General features: G+C 40.7%; 1 long non-coding RNA gene and 1 pseudogene across 2 annotated transcripts in view; both read right to left on the minus strand.

Annotated features, from left to right (window-relative positions):
• The window catches only part of LOC146756981 (uncharacterized), a 56,042-nt pseudogene extending 33,518 nt beyond the window's left edge, over nt 1-22,524 (minus strand). The window contains exons 1-12 of the transcript XR_014936938.1: nt 22,281-22,524; nt 21,218-21,332; nt 20,786-20,959; nt 20,568-20,674; nt 20,005-20,142; nt 19,112-19,260; nt 15,668-15,771; nt 15,308-15,348; nt 13,696-13,765; nt 12,402-12,462; nt 11,852-12,036; nt 10,926-11,073 (exon numbers count right to left, since the gene is read on the minus strand). The product of XR_014936938.1 is annotated as an uncharacterized LOC146756981 (transcript). The remainder of the gene's footprint in view (nt 1-10,925; nt 11,074-11,851; nt 12,037-12,401; nt 12,463-13,695; nt 13,766-15,307; nt 15,349-15,667; nt 15,772-19,111; nt 19,261-20,004; nt 20,143-20,567; nt 20,675-20,785; nt 20,960-21,217; nt 21,333-22,280) is intronic.
• Nucleotides 1,321-4,585, minus strand: LOC146756982 (uncharacterized). Its single transcript, XR_014937006.1, has 2 exons — nt 3,409-4,585; nt 1,321-1,727 (listed from the first exon to the last, which is right to left on the minus strand). It is a non-coding gene; the product is annotated as an uncharacterized LOC146756982 (long non-coding RNA).
• Nucleotides 22,525-24,620: the final 2,096 nt, after the last annotated feature.

A 24,620-nucleotide genomic window follows, 5' to 3' on the forward strand; every position in this document is an offset into this window, starting at 1 on the left:
CTGAAGCCCTGAAAAACCACAGCTTTTCAATCTGATAGTACCCATTAGAAAGGGAATCAATAGTGTCACACACAAGGCACACTAGACTACCTACTTGTTTTGTGCAGATCAAGGAGAACACAGCAACAAAATTAATAAAGAAACTTGCATCATACATAATCATTAGGAACCCAGCACCACCATTTGTGACCTTTAGGAAAGAACGAAAAGCAACAAAAGCTGCAGACCTTCTCTACCACAGCAGGCTAGGGTTCACAGCTAAATCTTAAACCAGATACACCTCCCACCACTTTAAGCAAACACTTAAAGCAAAGAAAAACACCCGAACAAACACATATCCAAAAAGTATACATAATGAACGCAAGAACCGCCTGGACTAATCAAGCAGGCCAGCAAGTTCAGTGTTCACTGCTGTTAATTAACATCAGCCAAGCACTTCATTGCTACAGCACATACTCACTGAACAACAGGACTGACAAGGAAAACAAAAGAAAAAGTTCACTTGTCTATAAACACAGACAAATCCAATCTATCAGATAGTTACCCTTGTTGTGCTCCCCTGAAACACTCTGCAAGCGTACTCCATGTTCAACTGCAGGTGGGAGAAACACAGGAGGAGATGCTTTCCTCGAACCTTCAGAACACGGCTGTATAATACAGTACATACGGTAAGAATTGGTACAAAACAATTTTTTAAAAATAAAATCTAACAAAGGCTTTTGCATTTTAAATAAAAGGGCAAAAAAATCCTCACAATTCATTTAAACTATTCCATAATGTTGATTAAGGCTGGCAAATCACAGAGCCACACAAGAAATTAACACAGGAAATCAAGATGTTGATTGTGAACAAGAAGCTGCAGCTCTGTGTTGATTGAACATTGGCATCAAATTTGCACCTGGCATTCAAATATCAGCCTACATTGCTGGGGCACATGTCCCACAATGTTGAGTGAGTGCATCACTACGTTGCAAAAGCAAGATTTGATTTGCTTAAAGGCCAAAAAGGCAAAGCTGATAGCGATTAAGCTATCTAGAAAGTCTCGTATTTTTAAGAAAGGAGTGGGGAATTAGTTTTTTTCCCAACAACAAAGGCTAGAGGGGAAGTAGCTACAGACCCTGCTCACTCTCATCTTGAGAATTATCAGACAGAAAGGATAAACACAGCCAGCACACTTGGTGTCTGCTGAACACGATTTTCAAAATCGGATTAAGTCTATCTAGAGAAGACAGAGGTTCTATACAGAAAAATCTAAATGTCTGGGTTGCTCAATGTATTGGCATCCATTAAACTCTGACTGGATCAGCAGAATAGATCTGAATAGTAGGAAAAAAAAAAAATCCTCACAAAAATATGCCTGAGAAGTTCATAAGTTTAAAAGCAGCAATAAACTGCTGTATTAAAACTGTGCTAGAAAATCAACTCCAAAGCCTGCAGCCAGGAGGCCAACGTAAGTAGTCTGACATAACTTTGTCCCAGTACTATCTCAACAGAGAACCTACGCTACAGGTATTTCAATGACCCTCAGATACAGGACATCGAGCAGCAGCAACATGGGGTAAATAAGCCTCACCAGGGGCGGGGCTCAACTCAAAGGCAAGCTCTCACGTAGTTCTCATCTGGCTCTCCCACAGACCGGGGAGATGCACATATCTCAGAAAGTACCTCAGAATCCCAGGGAGAATCAGACTCTTCCTTTTTCTCTGTTCCTACTGCTGGCAGAGCACCTACAAAAAAATGGACAAAGAGAGACACTGAGAATTTACTGCACTCCACTTTTATACCCCATCAGTCAAACAAAGGATCTGAAAGATGAGTAACAGTACTACAGCAAAGGACAAACCAAGAAATGAGTTACACTCAACGGTAGCTTTACACCCAGTCACATCACAGTATTCTGTTTTCTCCTCTTCATTTCTTTTCCAGCAAAAGATGCATAAGAATGGTGGCTGACATGACAATGTCCCTCGTGTTGGGACAACGTTAAGGAAGAAACTCCAGCATGCTTCAGTCTCAGCATATGGACACCCTGAGTCATCTTCCCTCTTGCCTACACCTCCATCATCTGGCACTTACTATCACATTCCACTCTACAGGACATACCACAAAAGCACGATTCAAAACAACCTCACACTAAGAGGAAGCTGCCAACACACACGGCTCCTTGCTTAGTGCTATCAAGGGATACCTCACCTGACCATGATTCATAATCCTGCAACTTCTGACCAGGTACATACATAAGGACTGACATTTAGGAATGAAACAGAAGCTCACAGCTCCAATACAGTCCAGAACACTGCAAGCATTTTAAATCTTATCACTTCAAAGTCTAGTATCTTCTGACCACCAAACTCCCATCTAGAGCAGACCACAGTCAGTTCTCTCTTCTAAGCTACTCCATTATGTAAAACAAACTCAGGATTGACTCACACAGAAACGCAAGGAAAATTTACAGGAATGAGCCAGACAGGAGCAATGGCGTCCACTCTGGAAAACCATAACTGCTGATTGCAGCCTGAGTGCTGACTATTCACGCTTTTCCAAAATAAACTCTTTGCACATAAAATGCACTAAGAGAAAAGTGAATGCACCGTGAGTGCTGCTTCCACACCTTCTGAGCAGCAACTGACCTATAGCTACACGAGCTCTGAAAACATCTACAGCAACAAGATATCCTCTGGAGACGGACATACTATCTTCTGCTCTGAGACCCTGGGGTGAGTACCTAAGCACCCACCTCTCTCTGAGGTCATGCTCTCAAGCATACAAACGAGTAGCACAGGAGAGATCTCCTACATTTTACAACTGAACAAGGTGAGGCACTGGAAGAGTCTTCTCTGACTTTGAATCAGGTCAGCTCTTGGCTGAAGCCCTGAAAAACCACAGCTTTTCAATCTGATAGTACCCATTAGAAAGGGAATCAATAGTGTCACACACAAGGCACACTAGACTACCTACTTGTTTTGTGCAGATCAAGGAGAACACAGCAACAAAATTAATAAAGAAACTTGCATCATACATAATCATTAGGAACCCAGCACCACCATTTGTGACCTTTAGGAAAGAACGAAAAGCAACAAAAGCTGCAGACCTTCTCCACCACAGCAGGCTAGGGCTCACAGCTAAATCTTAAGCCAGATACCACTCCCACCACTTTAAGCAACCACTTAAAGCAAAGAAAAACACCCGAACAAATACATATCCAAAAAGTATACATAATGAACGCAAGAACCGCCTGGACTAATCAAGCAGGCCAGCAAGTTCAGTGTTCACTGCTGTTAATTAACATCAGCCAAGCACTTCATTGCTACAGCACATACTCACTGAACAACAGGACTAACAAGGAAAACAAAAGAAAAAGTTCACTTGTCTATAAACACAGACAAATCCAATCTATGAGATAGTTACCCTTCTTGTGCTCCCCTGAAACACTCTGCAAGCGTACTCCATGTTCAACTGCAGGTGGGAGAAACACAGGAGGAGATGCTTTCCTCGAACCTTCAGAACACGGCTGTACAATACAGTACATACGCGTAAGAATTTGTACAAAACAATTTTTTTAAAATAAAATCTAACAAAGGCTTTTGCATTTCAAATAAAAGGGCAAAAAAATCCTCACAATTCATCTAAACTATTCCATAATGTTGATTAAGGCTGGCAAATCACAGAGCCACACAAGAAATTAACACAGGAAATCAAGATGTTGATTGTGAACAAGAAGCTGCAGCTCTGTGTTGATTGAACATTGGCATCAAATTTGCACCTGGCATTCAAATATCAGCCCACATTGCTGGGGCACATGTCCCACAATGTTGAGTGAGTGCATCACTACGTTGCAAAAGCAAGATTTGATTTGCTTAAAGGCCAAAAAGGCAAAGCTGATAGCGATTAAGCTATCTAGAAAGTCTTGTATTTTTAAGAAAGGAGTGGGGAATTAGTTTTTTTCCCAACAACAAAGGCTAGAGGGGAAGTAGCTACAGACCCTGCTCACTCTCATCTTGAGAATTATCAGACAGAAAGGATAAACACAGCCAGCACACTTGGTGTCTGCTGAACATGATTTTCAAAATCGGATTAAGTCTATCTAGAGAAGACAGAGGTTCTATACAGAAAAATCTAAATGTCTGGGTTGCTCAATGTATTGGCATCCGTTAAACTCTGAGTGGATCAGCAGAATAGATCTGAATAGTAGGAAAAAAAAAATCCTCACAAAAATATGCCTGAGAAGTTCATAAGTTTAAAACCAGCAATAAACTGCTGTATTAAAACTGTGCTAGAAAATCAACCCCAAAGCCTGCAGCCAGGAGGCCAACGTAAGTAGTCTGACATAACTTTGTCCCAGTACTATCTCAACAGAGAACCTACGCTACAGGTATTTCAATGACCCTCAGATACAGGACATCGAGCAGCAGCAACATGGGGTAAATAAGCCTCACCAGGGGTGGGGCTCAACTCAAAGGCAAGCTCTCACGTAGTTCTCATCTGGCTCTCCCACAGACCGGGGAGATGCACATATCACAGAAAGTACCTCAGAATCCCAGGGAGAATCAGACTCTTCCTTTTTCTCTGTTCCTACTGCTGGCAGAGCACCTACAAAAAAATGGACAAAGAGAGACACTGAGAATTTACTGCACTCCACTTTTATACCCCATCAGTCAAACAAAGGATCTGAAAGATGTGTAACAGTACTACAGCAAAGGACAAACCAAGAAATGAGTTACACTCAACGGTAGCTTTACACCCAGTCACATCACATTATTCTCTTTTCTCCTCCTCATTTCTTTTCCAGCAGAAGATGCATAAGAATGGTGGCTGACATGACAATGTCCCTCGTGTTGGGACAACGTTAAGGAAGAAACTCCAGCATGCTTCAGTCTCAGCATATGGACACCCTGAGTCATCTTCCCTCTTGCCTACACCTCCATCATCTGGCACTTACTATCACATTCCACTCTACAGGACATACCACAAAAGCACGATACAAAACAACCTCACACTAAGAGGAAGCTGCCAACACACACGGCTCCTTGCTTAGTGCTATCAAGGGATACCTCACCTGACCATGATTCATAATCCTGCAACTTCTGACCAGGTACATACATAAGAAACTGACATTTAGGAATGAAACAGAAGCTCACAGCTCCAATACAGTCCAGAACACTGCAAGCATTTTAAATCTTATCACTTCAAAGTCTAGTATCTTCTGACCACCAAACTCCCATCTAGAGCAGACCACAGTCAGTTCTCTCTTCTAAGCTACTCCATTATGTAAAACAAACTCAGGATTGACTCACACAGAAACGCAAGGAAAATTTACAGGAATGAGCCAGACAGGAGCAATGGCGTCCACTCTGGAAAACCATAACTGCTGATTCCAGCCTGAGTGCTGACTATTCACGCTTTTCCAAAATAAACTTTTTGCACATAAAATGCACTAAGAGAAAAGTGAATGCACCGTGAGTGCTGCTTCCACACCTTCTGAGCAGCAACTGACCAATAGCTACACGAGCTCTGAAAACATCTACAGCAACAAGATATCCTCTGGAGACGGACATACTATCTTCTGCTCTGAGACCCTGGGGTGAGTACCTAAGCACCCACCTCTCTCTGATCAGGTCATGCTCTCAAGCATACAAACGAGTAGCACAGGAGAGATCTCCTACATTTTACAACTGAACAAGGTGAGGCACTGGAAGAGTCTTCTCCGACTTTGAATCAGGTCAGCTCTTGGCTGAAGCCCTGAAAAACCACAGCTTTTCAATCTGATAGTACCCATTAGAAAGGGAATCAATAGTGTCACACACAAGGCACACTAGACTACCTACTTGTTTTGTGCAGATCAAGGAGAACACAGCAACAAAATTAATAAAGAAACTTGCATCATACATAATCATTAGGAACCCAGCACCACCATTTGTGACCTTTAGGAAAGAACGAAAAGCAACAAAAGCTGCAGACCTTCTCTACCACAGCAGGCTAGGGTTCACAGCTAAATCTTAAACCAGATACCACTCCCACCACTTTAAGCAACCACTTAAAGCAAAGAAAAACACCCGAACAAACACATATCCAAAAAGTATACATAATGAACGCAAGAACCTCCTGGACTAATTAAGCAGGCCAGCAAGTTCAGTGTTCACTGCTGTTAATTAACATCAGCCAAGCACTTCATTGCTACAGCACATACTCACTGAACAACAGGACTAACAAGGAAAACAAAAGAAAAAGTTCACTTGTCTATAAACACAGACAAATCCAATCTATGAGATAGTTACCCTTGTTGTGCTCCCCTGAAACACTCTGCAAGCGTACTCCATGTTCAACTGCAGGTGGGAGAAACACAGGAGGAGATGCTTTCCTCGAACCTTCAGAACACGGCTGTACAATACAGTACATACGCGTAAGAATTTGTACAAAACAATTTTTTTTAAATAAAATCTAACAAAGGCTTTTGCATTTCAAATAAAAGGGCAAAAAAATCCTCACAATTCATCTAAACTATTCCATAATGTTGATTAAGGCTGGCAAATCACAGAGCCACACAAGAAATTAACACAGGAAATCAAGATGTTGATTGTGAACAAGAAGCTGCAGCTCTGTGTTGATTGAACATTGGCATCAAATTTGCACCTGGCATTCAAATATCAGCCCACATTGCTGGGGCACATGTCCCACAATGTTGAGTGAGTGCATCACTACGTTGCAAAAGCAAGATTTGATTTGCTTAAAGGCCAAAAAGGCAAAGCTGATAGCGATTAAGCTATCTAGAAAGTCTTGTATTTTTAAGAAAGGAGTGGGGAATTAGTTTTTTTCCCAACAACAAAGGCTAGAGGGGAAGTAGCTACAGACCCTGCTCACTCTCATCTTGAGAATTATCAGACAGAAAGGATAAACACAGCCAGCACACTTGGTGTCTGCTGAACACGATTTTCAAAATCGGATTAAGTCTATCTAGAGAAGACAGAGGTTCTATACAGAAAAATCTAAATGTCTGGGTTGCTCAATGTATTGGCATCCATTAAACTCTGAGTGGATCAGCAGAATAGATCTGAATAGTAGGAAAAAAAAAAAAATCCTCACAAAAATATGCCTGAGAAGTTCATAAGTTTAAAAGCAGCAATAAACTGCTGTATTAAAACTGTGCTAGAAAATCAACTCCAAAGCCTGCAGCCAGGAGGCCAACGTAAGTAGTCTGACATAACTTTGTCCCAGTACTATCTCAACAGAGAACCTACGCTACAGGTATTTCAATGACCCTCAGATACAGGACATCGAGCAGCAGCAACATGGGGTAAATAAGCCTCACCAGGGGCGGGGCTCAACTCAAAGGCAAGCTCTCACGTAGTTCTCATCTGGCTCTCCCACAGACCGGGGAGATGCACATATCACAGAAAGTACCTCAGAATCCCAGGGAGAATCAGACTCTTCCTTTTTCTCTGTTCCTACTGCTGGCAGAGCACCTACAAAAAAATGGACAAAGAGAGACACTGAGAATTTACTGCACTCCACTTTTATACCCCATCAGTCAAACAAAGGATCTGAAAGATGAGTAACAGTACTACAGCAAAGGACAAACCAAGAAATGAGTTACACTCAACGGTAGCTTTACACCCAGTCACATCACATTATTCTCTTTTCTCCTCTTCATTTCTTTTCCAGCAAAAGATGCATAAGAATGGTGGCTGACATGACAATGTCCCTCGTGTTGGGACAACGTTAAGGAAGAAACTCCAGCATGCTTCAGTCTCAGCATATGGACACCCTGAGTCATCTTCCCTCTTGCCTACACCTCCATCATCTGGCACTTACTATCACATTCCACTCTACAGGACATACCACAAAAGCACGATACAAAACAACCTCACACTAAGAGGAAGCTGCCAACACACACGGCTCCTTGCTTAGTGCTATCAAGGGATACCTCACCTGACCATGATTCACAATCCTGCAACTTCTGACCAGGTACATACATAAGGACTGACATTTAGGAATGAAACAGAAGCTCACAGCTCCAATACAGTCCAGAACACTGCAAGCATTTTAAATCTTATCACTTCAAAGTCTAGTATCTTCTGACCACCAAACTCCCATCTAGAGCAGACCACAGTCAGTTCTCTCTTCTAAGCTACTCCATTATGTAAAACAAACTCAGGATTGACTCACACAGAAACGCAAGGAAAATTTACAGGAATGAGCCAGACAGGAGCAATGGCGTCCACTCTGGAAAACCATAACTGCTGATTCCAGCCTGAGTGCTGACTATTCACGCTTTTCCAAAATAAACTCTTTGCACATAAAATGCACTAAGAGAAAAGTGAATGCACCGTGAGTGCTGCTTCCACACCTTCTGAGCAGCAACTGACCAATAGCTACACGAGCTCTGAAAACATCTACAGCAACAAGATATCCTCTGGAGACGGACATACTATCTTCTGCTCTGAAACCCTGGGGTGAGTACCTAAGCACCCACCTCTCTCTGAGGTCATGCTCTCAAGCATACAAACGAGTAGCACAGGAGAGATCTCCTACATTTTACAACTGAACAAGGTGAGGCACTGGAAGAGTCTTCTCCGACTTTGAATCAGGTCAGCTCTTGGCTGAAGCCCTGAAAAACCACAGCTTTTCAATCTGATAGTACCCATTAGAAAGGGAATCAATAGTGTCACACACAAGGCACACTAGACTACCTACTTGTTTTGTGCAGATCAAGGAGAACACAGCAACAAAATTAATAAAGAAACTTGCATCATACATAAGCATTAGGAACCCAGCACCACCATTTGTGACCTTTAGGAAAGAACGAAAAGCAACAAAAGCTGCAGACCACCTCTACCACAGCAGGCTAGGGTTCACAGCTAAATCTTAAACCAGATACCACTCCCACCACTTTAAGCAACCACTTAAAGCAAAGAAAAACACCCGAACAAACACATATCCAAAAAGTATACATAATGAACGCAAGAACCGCCTGGACTAATCAAGCAGGCCAGCAAGTTCAGTGTTCACTGCTGTTAATTAACATCAGCCAAGCACTTCATTGCTACAGCACATACTCACTGAACAACAGGACTGACAAGGAAAACAAAAGAAAAAGTTCACTTGTCTATAAACACAGACAAATCCAATCTATCAGATAGTTACCCTTGTTGTGCTCCCCTGAAACACTCTGCAAGCGTACTCCATGTTCAACTGCAGGTGGGAGAAACACAGGAGGAGATGCTTTCCTCGAACCTTCAGAACACGGCTATATAATACAGTACATACAGTAAGAATTGGTACAAAACAATTTTTTTAAAATAAAATCTAACAAAGGCTTTTGCATTTTAAATAAAAGGGCAAAAAAATCCTCACAATTCATCTAAACTATTCCATAATGTTGATTAAGGCTGGCAAATCACAGAGCCACACAAGAAATTAACACAGGAAATCAAGATGTTGATTGTGAACAAGAAGCTGCAGCTCTGTGTTGATTGAACATTGGCATCAAATTTGCACCTGGCATTCAAATATCAGCCTACATTGCTGGGGCACATGTCCCACAATGTTGAGTGAGTGCATCACTACGTTGCAAAAGCAAGATTTGATTTGCTTAAAGGCCAAAAAGGCAAAGCTGATAGCGATTAAGCTATCTAGAAAGTCTCGTATTTTTAAGAAAGGAGTGGGGAATTAGTTTTTTTCCCAACAACAAAGGCTAGAGGGGAAGTAGTTATTCTGTTTCACTACTGTGATAGAAAATCAACTCAAAAGCCTGCAACCAAAGGGCCGATACAAGAAGCTTAACGTAACTTTGTCCCAGTAATATCTCCACACAGAACCTACACTACAAGTATTTTGTTGACCCTCAGATACAGGACATAGAGCAGCAGCAATATGGGGTAAATAAGCCTCACCAGGGGCAGGGCTCAACACAAAGGCAAGCTCTCACGTAGTTCTCATCTGGCTCTCCCACAGACTGGGGAGATGCACATTTCACATAAAGTACCTCAGAATCCCAGGGAGAATCAGACTCTTCCTTTTTCTCTGCTCCTACTGTGGGTTGGGCTTCTACAAAAAAAAAGGAGAAATACAGACACTGAGAAATATACTGCACTACACTTTTATACCCCATCAGTCAAATAAAGGATCTGAAAGACGAGCAGTAATTCTACAGCAAAGAACAAACCAAACAGTGAGTCCCACTCTAGGGTAACTTTACATCCAGTCACATCACAGTATTCTCTTCACTCCTCTTCATCTGTTTTCCAGCAGAAGATGCCCAAGCAGGACAGCTGACATGGCTACGTTCACCATGTTTGGACAATGTTCTGTGCAGCATCTGACCAATAGCTACACATGCTCTGAAGAAGTCTACTGCACCAAGCAGTGCTCTGGAGTCAGACAATGGAAATAGTATCTTCTGCTTTCACACCCTGGGGTCTATGCCAAATTACCCAACTCTCTCTGAGCTGGTCATGCTCTCAAGCCCACAAAGGTTTAGCAAAGGAGAGATCTCCTACATTCTACAACTGAACAAGTCGAGGTACTGGAAGAGTCTTCTCTGAGTTTGAATCACGTCTGCTTTTGGCTGAAGCCCTGAAAAACCACAGCTTTTCAATCTGACAGTACCCATTCGAAAGGGAATCAGCAGTGCCACACACAAGACACACTAGACTACCTACTTGTTTTGTTCAGATATAGGAGAATACAGCAAAAAAAATTAATAAAGAAACTTGCATCATACGTAATCATTAGGAATCCAGCACCACCATTTGTGACCGTTAGGTAAGAACGAAAAAAAACAAAAGCTGCAGACCTTCTCTACCACAGCAGGCTAGGGTTCACAGGTAACAGGAAAGTTTATCATCTTTGAGGATAATAATCATTTTACTTTATTTACTGAACATTAATACTTATAGAGGAGCAATCAGGATCATATTTAAACTCACTTCTCGCATAAGCTGTGTCTTCTGAAACTTTACGGACTTGATGTTTATTACTAGAAACAGAATGTTTCACATCCCCCAAAACTGTCGTTTGCAGCTTCCTTCTAGTATCTTCCTTCTCCTGTTCTTCTTTCCATTTAGGTGACTCCTTCTAAAACAGATTGACCAAAACAGCTGAAAAGCACAGAAATCAATATCTACTTCACCACCCATTAACAACTTGGAAAACGGTTTTCTTGGGTAAGACTTAAATGAAGCAAAGTGCAACATGGTTTCTAAAGGCCTACAATTTTTAGTGGGAATCTGCACAATTAAACTGCAGTGCCTCATGTTGTAAACTTCATCTCTGGCTATGCAAAACCTCTGAGAAGCACTTCCTTGTGTCAATCTAAATGCAGTTTCATTGATATTATTCAGAAAGTCTTCTTTCTGCCTACATATCTCACAATTTCACTAGTTTCCTGCCCTCAATTTCATTCAAAACTTCCTTTTGTTTCTTCATTTCCAGTCATTACCTCATGAATTCTACTAAATGGTTACAACTTCTAATGGATATTATCCATTCCCTCAGTTTTACATAACAGAAAGTGCACAGATTCCAGAAAGAATGAAGTTTCCTGTCTTTCTCCTTCCAAAACTCTCCAATCTCATAATAAAAATATTGAAAATAATGTCTGAGTTTGGCTATGAACAAGATGTTTTCAGTATCAAAATACAATGATTGAATACAGATACGTGATTGAGTATTAATAGGAAAATAGTTTACTGTCGCTTACCTGTATTACCCTTAACAAACTCTTCCAATTGAATCATCCCTGTACACTTACTTTTGTGCTTGAGGGAAATGCTGCCCATAGATTTTCCTCATATCTATTTAGGCCCAGGTTTTCACTTTCTTGTTTTAGTGTTTCATGGAATTTATTATGTACCTCTTTGCACTGCCCTTCTTCCTCTTCCACCAATTCATCTTCCTCAAGGTTGCCTGAATCTGAGACATCTTGTTTCAACAACTCTCCACATTCTCCTCTGCTCAGATTTGCACCTGTTGGTTTTTTTTGTTTGAGGCTTTTCTTCTGTGACTTAGGAATTTCAATTCTAGAACTATCACCACCACCTTAAAGCATGAGAAAGGGAAAGAGGAATATGAATCAAATGGGTTATATAAATAGCAGCAGGCATTTTACCCATTAAAAACACAGGAAAGTAGTCATCTGGGACTGTATGGAAAAGAAGCCAGGTAAGGGCAGGATGGGAGAAGGACACATCAGACACAAAGGCTTAGGAGGGGACTCAGTATGGTCATTTCCATTATCTTACTTACTTTATTCTGACATGACCATCTGTTCTGTTCTTATAACACTACTTTCCTCAATTACTACAGCCAAGTGAAAACAACAACAACAAAAACCGAAATGAAATTACTTAGTAAGTTTACTTTTGTATGTCATTGTATTATGAAGTACTTTCCAAATAACTTACCAGTATTTCTGAACTTTTGGGGAACATTCATTAACGATGTCAAGTTTGGCTTCTGTGGCTTCTGCAAATAAAAACACATTTTAAAAGAATTATTTGATCTGTTTTTGTTTGCTTTTTTGTTTTAAAGCAAATCCTTTACTTACATCAAATCTTGAACAGTAAATACAACCAGGCTGTCCCCTTTTGAAAGGACTCAGATACTTGCTAGATCCTTCAACTTTAATTACACAAACATTCCTCTCCTCTTGTGTACAAGTCAGTGACTATTCAAAACTATCTGTAAATGCGTAACAATTCTAAAAAGGTATTTTAATCCATTGGTAAAATACAACTACACTCGCGATTACTTACTTGTAAGTATGCACAACTCAAGTATCAATTAAAGTTCCTGAAGCTTGAAGAATAAATTAGTTAATATAACTCCACTTAGTGAAATATCTGTAAATTTCAAAATAATGCTAGAAATTTGAATCACTTCCCCTAAAATCAATGTAAGAAAATAGAAAAAAATTTAAAGTACACATGCTTACATCTCCAGCATTACAGAGTGTGCTGAACTAACAAACTAAAGTTCCTAATCACTGCAGAATCCCAGTGCAACAGACTAAATACTCCAGACGCCATTGAAAAAACTGGTAATCCTTTGGAACATTCATAAAAACAGCAGGATAAGCACATGGAGCTTATAAAGAGAAAAGTCCAAATATTCAAAAAATGAAGATAGTCATGCAGTGTGAGATTATATACAAGCACGGAATGTCATCCCACAGAAGGAAAAAAGAAAGAAAGAATAATTATTTGAGCAACTCAAGTATCGAACACTTGAGGAACCTAGTGAGGAAGGAAAGAGAACCAGGTGATGAACAATTTCACTAGATTTTGATAAATAAATGTTCTTTTTCATTATCGTGTTCTTTTTCATTAATCATCCTATCATGTAAATTAGGGGAAACAATTGTGAAGTTTGAAAGAGAACAGAACAGGTTATTTATTAACTTATCAATTCCTAGGGTTGGCAAATCTCACTCAATGAACAACTAATACAATGTGGTAGTTTATATTAATATCTACTCTTTTGCCTCAAACCACAAATCTACTGCATGTTCTGCCAAAGCAACAATTTTTAGGAAAAACTTACAGTAGAAGAAAGGTTGGCAGATGAGAGACTCTTCTTAAGGAGGAAAAAAAAAAAAAAAAAAAGAATTGGCTGGAAAAAGAGTTTCCTTCTATCTCATAGGAAATTGCCTTCAAATCACTTATTTTACACAACTATTTTCCCATAAAGGCACCATACCTTGGCTGTAAAATCCAGTTCTTCTTCCTCAGAATTATTCCAGGTGCCATTACTGCCCTCTTTTTCAGAACTTCAAAAACAACGAAAAGTAAGTACTGGTCCTCTCAAATAATTCCTCAAATAAGCATTTGGTATTTTTATAAGACTCACCTTGTTGAGTATCCTTCGAAAAAGTCATCCATTGCTGTTCAAATATAAATCGACATGTTGAGATTAGATTTTGCATACTAAAAATTAACCAATACAGACATTTAACATGAAAACAGCTCATAAGAGTACAGAAGCAGAAGTGGCCAATTCAATAAGAACAGCATGAAGGAAAGTATTTACAAAACAAATGCTTTTTCAAATTATACTGAAAAACAAATCAGACATATCTACAATATCTACCATTTTTTGCTGCCGTACCTTGCTATGGATTATAAATAAATATAAAGTATATTTATAAATACAAAGAAAATCAAAAAGCATACTCAGGAGCTATAGGTTATCCCTAGCTAGAAGAATCACCAGCATTTCTCTACAGTGAATCAAAAAATGATATACTTGAGACAAAAGGAGCATTAGCAGGGCATGCTATACTACACCCCCAAGTTTTTATCAGTTCAGTGAAGGTAGTAACTCACACCTAAGACTATAGGATAGGTCAGGTCAAAAGGGATCTCTGGAAGTCTCTCAGCCAACTACTTAAAGCCAGCTCAGCTTTGAGGTCAGGAAAAGTTGGTCAGGGTTTTATTCAGTCTAGTCTTGAACACCTCCAAGAGAAGGTTCACAACTTCTCTATTTTGCCATCCTTATCATGGCAACACTTTTCATCTCCAGCTAGAAACCATCTTGCTTCCATTTATACCTCTTGCCATCTTCGCTTCCTGTCAAGTATCACAGGGAAGCATCTGGCTTTGTCTTCTCATCTGCATTGGACGCTGCAGTTAGGGCCCTTCAAAGCTGCCTCTTCTTCAGGCTGAGTAAGTCCACTTTCTCAGCCCTCTCTCACAGGGCAAATACTCCTTCACAAATATGATGGCTCCCTAGAGAATTAGCTTGCTATTGATCCATCGACCTCTCACGTAGAAGGAACTCAAAATTACAGCCAAGGCACAGTCAAGTGAGTGCTAAACAGGGGCTGACAATCGCTTCTCTCAGTCTCCTGGCTTTGCTACTCTTAGCACAGTGCAAGCTGCAGCCCTTAGCTGCCAGAGCACCCTGCTGCCTCATGCTCAGCTTGCCTTCTGACAGGTCTGTGTCCTTTCTCAGCAGAGCTGCTCCCCTGCCGTGCAGTCCCATCATGTTTTGTAGGAAGGGGCTTTTTCACCCCAAATGGGTCTTGGTATTTGCCCCCGATGGATTTCTTAAGATGCCTGCCAGTCTATTGCCCTGGCTCATTGAAGTCCCTCTGAATGCCAGCTCTGTGCTGAAGCATATCCAACAATCGCTCTTACTTCAGATCATTAGCAACCCTGATGAGAGCGCCCTGCAGTAAATCCTTCAGGTCACCGTTCTAATGAAAACTGCAGTCTAGGAACACAATTTTTGAAGCGCTAACACCTCTTAACAACTAAAACATAATAGAAGGACTTTCTGATTCCCAGCACAGAAGGGAAAACAGACATACCTGATCTCCACATAGAAATCATAATTCCTGAAGTTTCTGAACTGTTAAATATTATAACAAAAAGAAGGGTTACTACTAACAACCTACAAATGAGTGTACAAATTTTGCCTTTCCTAAACACAGTATGCGAGAATATTCCCTGATCTGAACACAGCTTTCTGAGATGCAGTACAGTATAAATGTTCAAAGAAATCTCATGGAGAAAAAAGCTAGAGGCTGAAACTTCCCATCTGAGGGCATCTTAAATGGTTCAAATGCTAACAATCTGATTGTTGATGTTTTCCACTACAGAAAACACAGAATATTCTTAAATGCTAATGGAATCCTGCTGTATGTAAAGCTAAATAACTAACTCAGTACTATGACTCTATCTGCTAACTTTCCACGCAGAACAGAAAATTGCTGCTGTGTGGAACAGTTAAACTCTGGACGAACGACTTCAGTTACATCTTCAATGAGTACCACTAGAAGTAAGGAAAACAGCTCATTAAATTACCTACACTTTTGCTTTCAACATATAAATACTGCCAATGATCCTGCTATCCTTTAGAAGGCGAGACAGGAATTTGATGAGATAGCTTTCAGCTAGACCAAAACCACAGCCATGATGCACTGACACAGAAATGAGATCTAGTCTCCAGGGACCCGTTTGCACTTTAACTGAAGCCTATATCACCATTTCTGAGCAAGAGGAGAACAGATTACAAAACAAACAACCCCAAAACCAACACTATCACAAGTGATAAAAGCAAATGCTGAATTCAGTAATAAGGGACTCATGCAAAACATGCAAAGAAACAAAAGCTGCCCCAAATCCACTCTAACTCATAGATCTTAAATCATCAAGATACAGATCTGCAAGATAATAAGCACCTATGATGAATAAGTATTTGTGTATCACAAGACATGTGTGGTATTTAAAATACTGCTGTGCAGAATGAATACCTTCACTCGATTCTCCTGTTCTCAGAGTCTGCTCAGGGGACCGTTGCATTTCTATATCCATTAAGGGAAAGGCATGGAAAGGACAGACAACAATGACATCAGAATAAATGCGGAATCTCACAAGTTTGGAAAATACAAAAAGCACACACACAAAGCTACAGCACTGGGAGAATGCGCTGTGACTATGACATGCATTTGTGTGCATGTGTACATCTGTGTGTCAAAAGAGAAACTGTGGAACACTACCTTGACATCAAATTCTTTCACAATAAATCTGTTACTTTTCTCTGGAGCAGAAGGTTGTCCTACTTACATGGATTTTATCACATACACATGCAGTGCTGTGGAAAAACAGCTACTATCAGAAACATACACTTAAGAGAAAGTTTAAAAGAATCATAGGATGGCTTGGGTTGAAAAGAACCTCAAGATGATTTCTCATCCCTTCTGGCTTTTCTCTGTTTCCTTAAGAGGGAATACAGGAAAAGTTTTATCTGACCTCAGGAGATAAAAATCACACAGAAGTGATAATTTACTTTTGTAAAGAGTTTTACAATGCTGAGACAATTCCTCTAATCATAGAAACACTAAGGTTGGAAAAGATTATCAAGTCCAATTGCAAATGACTCAGGGAAACACTGAACAATACACTAGTATGTGCTGCAGTGGCCAAACATACTGTCACTGCAAACATACTAGAAACAGAAATAGCACAACTACTGTTTTCCTCAAAAAGAAATTGTTACTTAAAATCTAAGAGATCGGTCATTCAATACGTTCTGGAAGCCAATCTGTACGTGATTAATAAAAGGGTTCATGTTCTGACATCCAAATAATCATGAGCAAACTTGTTGAAAAATGCTGACCTGTTCAACATTCTTCAGAATCTCCTCTTCTAATTAGAAAGTACAAAAGTAGCAGAAAGGATAAGGTCAAAATTTTAGATAGCAGAAAAATAAAACAGAAGAGCAAAAGACAATAAAAGAATTCCAAAGTGGGTATTTCTCTGGTCTCTCTCTCAACATCCCGGCTTCTCTAAAGGACACTTTTAAGACTGTTACTGTGGCATATTAAAAGGACTCTCATGATTCAGGGTGTGGATGCAATCAGAGACTGCAGAATTAATTCCAATATTGTTTCTACTACGCTACTGAACTTTCTCTCTGCTCCCTCCTACTCCTCATGCTGGTGTCATCTTTAAGAGACTGAGCACAGGGAGAATCACAGAATGGTTTGAGTTGGAACAGACCTTTAATATCATCTAAATCCAACTCCCTGCTATAGGCAGGGACACCTCCCTCTAGACCAGGTTGCTCAAAGCCCCATCCACCTTTGGCTTTGAATGCTTGCAGGGAGGGAGCATTTACAACCTCTCTGGGCAACCTGTTCCAGTGTCTCATCCCCCTCACAGTAAAGAATTTCTTCCTGATATCTAGTCTAAATGTACCCTCTACTTGGAAGAAGAAACCCTCAAATCACATATTTTAAATTAACCCAGGCCTGTTAGTCCTTACAATGGGGTACCAGAGCAACTATCTACGTGCATGGAAGGTAGCAACTGAGTGGATTTGGATAAAAAAAAGTATTTCAATGATTAAACCAACTGTATCGAGCCCCACTGAAAAACAAGCAAACAAAACTTCAAAACCAAGCTACGAAGAAACTTTTTCAACCACTCTCTAGTTCAAAGTAACTGCTCCTAAGTCAAAGGCAACATCACTTGGGTCTAAAATCTATACTTCCATCTGGGATAAGTCCAGGAAGAAAAAATATGCCATGTATTCTTTGTTCATATTTCTAAGTCTTTATAATAAAAAAGTAATGAATTGTGTTTGAACAGTCTGCTGCCCATCTGACACATGATTCTCACAAAACCCTTAAAAATAAGGAACAAATAAAACCTCGTACGTTGGGGCTTGAAACGTAAACTGCAAGGCAATCTCATTCATACTAAAATAGCAACTTTCTAAGATTCATTTAGGGCAATTTGAGCTTATAAACGCTGCCTGGATTTTACAAATTCATTGAAGGAATGTATTTCTTTTATTTACAAGGCAATGAGAAAATGTAACAGTTTTTCTGGATCACAATGTCTTTCTCAGTTGTTTTTTTTTTTTCTTTTTTAAATAAAAGTAATTGAAAAAAACATTATTTGATTATAAATCAAACCATGTCCAAAAAGATACGGTATATACAAACAATGTACTGTTGTTGCTTATGAAGTTATTTTTCCAAGACAATTTTTGTTACGTCTCCACAACACAAACAAAAGCAATTGTAATTGAAGGTGAGAAATTATGTCTCCCAAAAAAGGAGCTTTATGCAGGTGAAACTATTAAAATTAAAACGAAGTGACAGAAATCCAGTGGTAATCAACAAAAGATGCATCTTCTTGCAATTCATCTGCTGCTTCGCTGCTACAGAAGATAAAACTACTATTTGGGATGAAACTACAGCTTTTGCAATTGGATTTTCTGAACAACAATCTAAATGAGCATCTCTAAGAAAAATTGCACACCCATAAAACAAGGCTACTTTAACCTATTTTGTTTCTTCTCTTCCCTCCTCCCCCTTGCTAAAGGGACAATTTAAATAAATGGGCAACTTGATGTGCTGAAAGTGACAACTGTATGAGCAGATGGATGTAGTGCACACAAATCACAACTGTCCCCACAGCCTGTGGAGATGCAGTGTAAACTAGCAGCAAGCAAACACATTCATAACACTTCTTATTACAGTCCACCTGATGCTTCCACTGAAGTCCACACTGAGCACGGTGAATTTAAAAGATGCAAACCAACCTAAGGAAGGGGCCACCACGATTCTGCCCATTAGCTCTACCACAGTTAAGTATCCTACCTCCTCTGCTGGAAGCAGCTGCACCCAACGTAAAGCCAGCAGCTCTTGCCTGGTGAGGAGTCACTGGCACAGGGATGCCTCCTTTAGCACCTGCAGAAGCTTCCCCTGCGTTCTCATGGTCTGCATATTCTGCCAGTGTTTTACTAAGACTATGGAGAGCAAAAAAGGAAATGCATTTGGGAAAAATAATCCCATAGCTACATAAACACTTAATGGGATAATAAGAGCCTTATACTATCCATCCTAAACATAACCATAGCCAAAACAATTTTCATATTCAGTAAGTGTAACATACTCTACTTTTTGCAAACCGTAACATACTCAAATATAATGGACACATCTATTTTATAGATGCACATCCAGATCTATGAAGTTATTTACTTCTGCTCGGTACCCTTTGCAGTCCAGTTTTTACAAATACAACCACTCTTATGAATGAACACCCATGGGTAAAATACTTATGTGTAGGAGGAGTTAAACTGCTTAGTAATTTAACAAAAGAAATAACAGCTAGATCTCCTCTGAAACAAAACAGGTGGTTCCTGGTCAGTGGAACTGAAGACAGTAATAACAAGGGTTCTGTTTTGAGAAGAATTTACAAACATTTCAGTTTTTCAAGTTGAACTTCTGCGTCTGTGGGCTACAGACACATTTTAATAGTGTATAGCAGGCAGACATCAGCTTAGAAACAAACACTTGAAATCTTACAGAGAATTTTGAGCAGAAGCCCTTTTCTCAACTTTCAAATTAACACCAGACACATGAACAGTATATGTGAGAAGATGTCAATGAACACATCTTCAAAATAGCACCGTTAAACTTGGTGCTGTTACCAAAAAGGTTCAAACTCAACACTGATAACTAAAAACCTAGCAATAAATTTAAAAGTTTACCTAGCATTTCCATGAAGAATAGCATAGTCCTCAGCTGTCCATCCATTAACGTCTTTATGGAAAATTTCAGCACCATAGCGAAGAAGTATTTCTACCAACTTAAGCTCCCCACCGGCTGCTGCAGTCATAAGTGGGGTTCTACAGCATCCAAAATACAAGACAAACCATACAATTTAGTCAGACATTGTAATTATTTTAATTCCCATTTGCTCAATCTCAAAGAAAATCACTTTATGAACAGAAAAAAAAGCTTCCATATTAACAACACTTGCATACAAACTTGGCATCAATTTGAAAAACTCTCTCTGGCATAACAGCAATGTTGCTGGCACAATAGCAATTTTCCTGCCACAGCGGCTACCAGAAACAATGTTTTCTTGCAGTTCTCAATGCAGAAAACATGCAATAATGCATGTCACCTGCCAAGCTGAGACCTGCTTTCGCCAGTCACTCAACGAGCTCTTTCTCTGTGTCTTTCTACTTCAATGCTCATTCCCATCCCTCCCATCAGTCCAACCTGAAGACAACTAAGGTGACCTGCAGAGTTTAGACCATCTCCTCACCTTTCACACGGATCTCGAGTGTGAACATCAGCTCCTTTTTTAAGAAGGAGCTCTACCATTTCTTTGTGATTTTCAGAGATAGCAAGAGTAAGAGGAGTACATCCGTCCTGAAAGAACAGAAATAATTCAAGTTAAAAATCAAAAGAAACAAACAAAAAATCTACAATAAAAATATCAATGCAACTTTTTGAACTTCTCTATTGAATCTCGAAATGTACCTTATTCTGAGCATTGATACGGGCACTGTGCTCAATTAACATCCCTGCTAGAAATGTGTTAGGAGTTACAGCAGCCAAGTGAAGGGCAGTGTTGCCACCAGCATCTGCCAGGTTCGGATCAGCACCATGCTCTAGCAGGATCACTGCACATCTTTCTTTCTGGCATTGTACTGCCTGGAAACAACACACACACACACACACAAAAAAAAAAAGGTAAAATTTCCAGCAGTCATATTTCACTGTGTCACTACTACTACAACTTCCCATTCCTGGAATATAAAAGCATCTGCCAAGATTAGCTAGCACATGCCAAAGCCACACTGATTACAGCATGCATGCTTCTACACAGACTTACTTAAAGAATCTGGAAAGACATCATTTAATACATAATCAATAATTCCTACTTGCAGCAACATAGTATGTTCTACTTACCTTCATCAGTGGAGATCTGTTATCACTGTCAAAAAGATTTAGCTTACACTTGTTTTCTACTAGAAACGTAACGACATCCTCACGTCCATTTGCACAAGCAAGATGCAGTGGTGTCCTAAAAGTGAAACGTGTAAATTGAAACAGACAGCTAAATAAATATTTTCACTCTGTGGTACATGAACAGGGCAAATTGCATTTCTTTATCCCAATTACCTCCCAAAATAAACAAAATCAAATAAAAACAAGCTTATTCCATTACCAGCGTGTACCAAACCATGTCGCTTAGTACAACATCTACATGTTTCTTGAACACCTCCAGGGACGGTGACTTTACCACCAACCTGGGCAGCCCATTCCAGTGCACAACCACTCTCTGGAGAGGCTTATCCTAGCATCCAACGTGAACCTCCCCTGGTGCAAGCTGAGGCTGTTCCCTCTTGTCCTAACAGCTCCCATCACAGGCAGGCTGATGAGTACCCTCCATAAGACCAGCTTCCTCCAAGGCAGATAAGATGAGGACGAAATAACAGGCAGAACGTCAAATAACTCATCATGCCTTGTCACAGACATGGAACAACTCGAGAGTGACTGTTCCCACTGAGAAATTCCCAAATAAGTATACAAGATCCTTCACCTCCGAATAGAAGCCTGACAATATTGATCTGAGCACTGTATTTATTATTTATTTAGCACAGTGTACCGCAAAGAGCTCGAATGAGTAATTTAACTGTAACAAACACAACTTTGTGCAGGAGCCCCTCCTCACCCAAAAGCAGCCGTTACCAAGCACTGGGGAATATGACAACCTAAAGGAACCACCATCAGCTTCGCAAGCAAGAAAGCCTTCATGAAGCCAGCAGCCTTATCGCTGCCCTTTCTCACCAGCCCCCAACAGAGCTCTCAGCTCGGAGGAATGCCGAGCAGCCCTACGAGGGATCCAGGCCGGGAGGGCACATCGGAGCGGCCTCTACCGGCCGTCCCAGCCATGCGCGGCCCCCGTTAACAGCAGCCCTCTGTGCCCAGGTCATGCAGCGGGGATCCCGGCCCGGCCCGCCCCCCTTACCGCTGCGCCCTGTCGCGCTCGTCGATGTCGTGCTTCTTCAGTCCTTGCTGCACCAGGGCCAGGTCTCCGGCGGCGGCCCCTCGGTGCAGCTTGGTCAGCTCCTTCCGGCGGATCTCGTACGCACCGGCGGAGCACGCCGAGGCGGCGCTGCCGGGCGGCGGATCCCGTTTTTTCTTCTTTACGAAGCTGAGTATCTTCTTCATGTCGTCTTAAAACACTGCCGGGCCGAGCCCCGAGCAGGACGCGGAAACACGGCGCAGGCTCAGGAAGCCGCGGCCCAACCCACAGGCTGCAGGGCAGCCTCAGGCTCCCAGCCGGAGCCGGGAGCCCCACGTATGCGTTATACGTGCGATATTAAGCGATATGAAGCGATAGTAAGCGATATGAAGCGATATCAAGAGGATACACACCCGCGGAGAGCAGGAGTGTGCGCGTCTGTAGGCTCGGCTGCCTCAGAAAGCGGTTGGCAACGGTGTGTCCTGGGGCCGTTGCCTTTGGAATAGTCACGGGGATAACCGTCTGCAGGGTTATTTCTTGCCCTACTTGTGGGTATTATTTAATAGGGATCTCAAAGCACACGTTTTTAACCTGTTACTAAACCAGTTGTCAGCTTTCTGTCTTCAGTTTTCCCATCTTCCCCTCCCCCCCTCCACCTTTGTTCATACTGTTTATTAAATCTTTAATATGGGTGATTTTGAATAATATTTTAAATTCATTCCTGTTAAAAACAAATAGTTCCATTTAATTTTTATTTTTCTTCAGAAATTGGTATTTCCTGTCACAGTTCCTCATATTCTCAGTGTGTTCTCTTTGATAATCTGGAGCTTTCTCTAAGAACCATTGAGCAATTGCTATTCCTGTTGCTGTCTGCATGAGGTGATTCCTCTTCTCTTACCCAGTACTAGATCCACGTAGCACAGTAAGATTTTCAAGTAAGGGCTTAAGTGTGGCTTAAGTGTTGCGTAAGCATTGGCATTTGGGTTAGTCTGCTAAAGACTCACCTTTCCTTTGACATAACAATACGGCTGGATAATTTAGCTCACAATCCTTGCAGCTCTGAGGTACAAAATGGCAGTCTGAAGCTCTCTTTTTGCAGTCTTTATTTTTCCCCTATTAAATCACTGTGTGTATTTTGCTTATTGAAGAGTAACAATGGTAGTAAAGGCTTGTGTGCTGCGTGTTGTCTGGTCATAGAATCTTTTAATCATAGAATGGAATGGCCTGGATTGAAAAGGCCCACAATGACCATCTAGTTTCAACCCCCCTGGATATAGCCACATCCAGCCTGGCCTTGAATGTCTCCAGGGATGGGGCATCCTCAACCCCCTTGGGCAACCTGTTTCAGTGAGTTACCACCCTCTGTGTGAAAAACTTCCTCCTAATATCTAACCTAAACCTCCCCTGCCTTAGTTTCAAACCATTCCCCTTGTCCTATCAGTATCCACAGGTGATTTACTACGCCTGATTTGCAGCTGATGTGTTTACAAGCTGGGAAATCTGGCTGGGCAGATAGCATGTTTCTGCATTGCTTGCTCCAGGGCTTTGAAGAGAACTGGGCAGTTGCAGGTAGAGACTATAGCAGCTCCAGCTCTGTCTAGGTTGGAGAGCTGGAGCTGAGGTGGTGCTTTTGATGTTACACTCTTGCTTCCCTATGCAGCCAATGTGTATGCTTAAATACAGTTTTGCTTGTTCCTGGTCCAGTCTGAAGCTCTCACACTGTATCTCATGCACATGGTCTGTTAATCCTCAGCTGGATTAACAGCTAGTTTCTATTGATAATGCTGAAAGAATTCCTTTTGGCTTACTCTAAATGAAAAAGATGCAGCTATGCTTCCCATTTTAACAATGAAAATTAAGAATAGGTCTCAAGATTGAAAAAAAAAATATATCATTTATTTGCTTTCTTTATGACTCCATTTTCAGTTGACATAAATACATGACTTGCAGATTTTCAAATGGAATATATGGAGTTGCAACTAAAAGTTTGATCATGTCTCTCTACCAGACCTCTACAAGTCTCATTTTACCAGAGAGAAATATCCTCCTTCTTACTTGTGTCACCGCTTCTGGCAGTAAATACATTTGTGAGTGACTGTTTTTCAAGGCTGAAGCACAGGAAGAGTAAAATTTCATCAAAACTGTGATCAAAACCTGGAGTTCTCACTGAGAATGGCAATCACTGCCATTAAAGCAGCCTCATGTGGTTGTTTCACAGAAACAAGATCACATATCCCACTAGTTTTGTGGGTTTTTTGGTCTCTTTTTTACATGCTTTAATAATAAAGACTAAAAATTAAGTTTTGTTATTTTGTATATGCAGTGTTTCTTCCTGAAGTTCAC

This window comes from Coturnix japonica, chromosome 24 (assembly GCF_054131305.1).
Source record: "Coturnix japonica strain WE chromosome 24, WE-NBRP24, whole genome shotgun sequence".
Taxonomy (NCBI): Eukaryota; Metazoa; Chordata; class Aves; order Galliformes; family Phasianidae; genus Coturnix; species Coturnix japonica.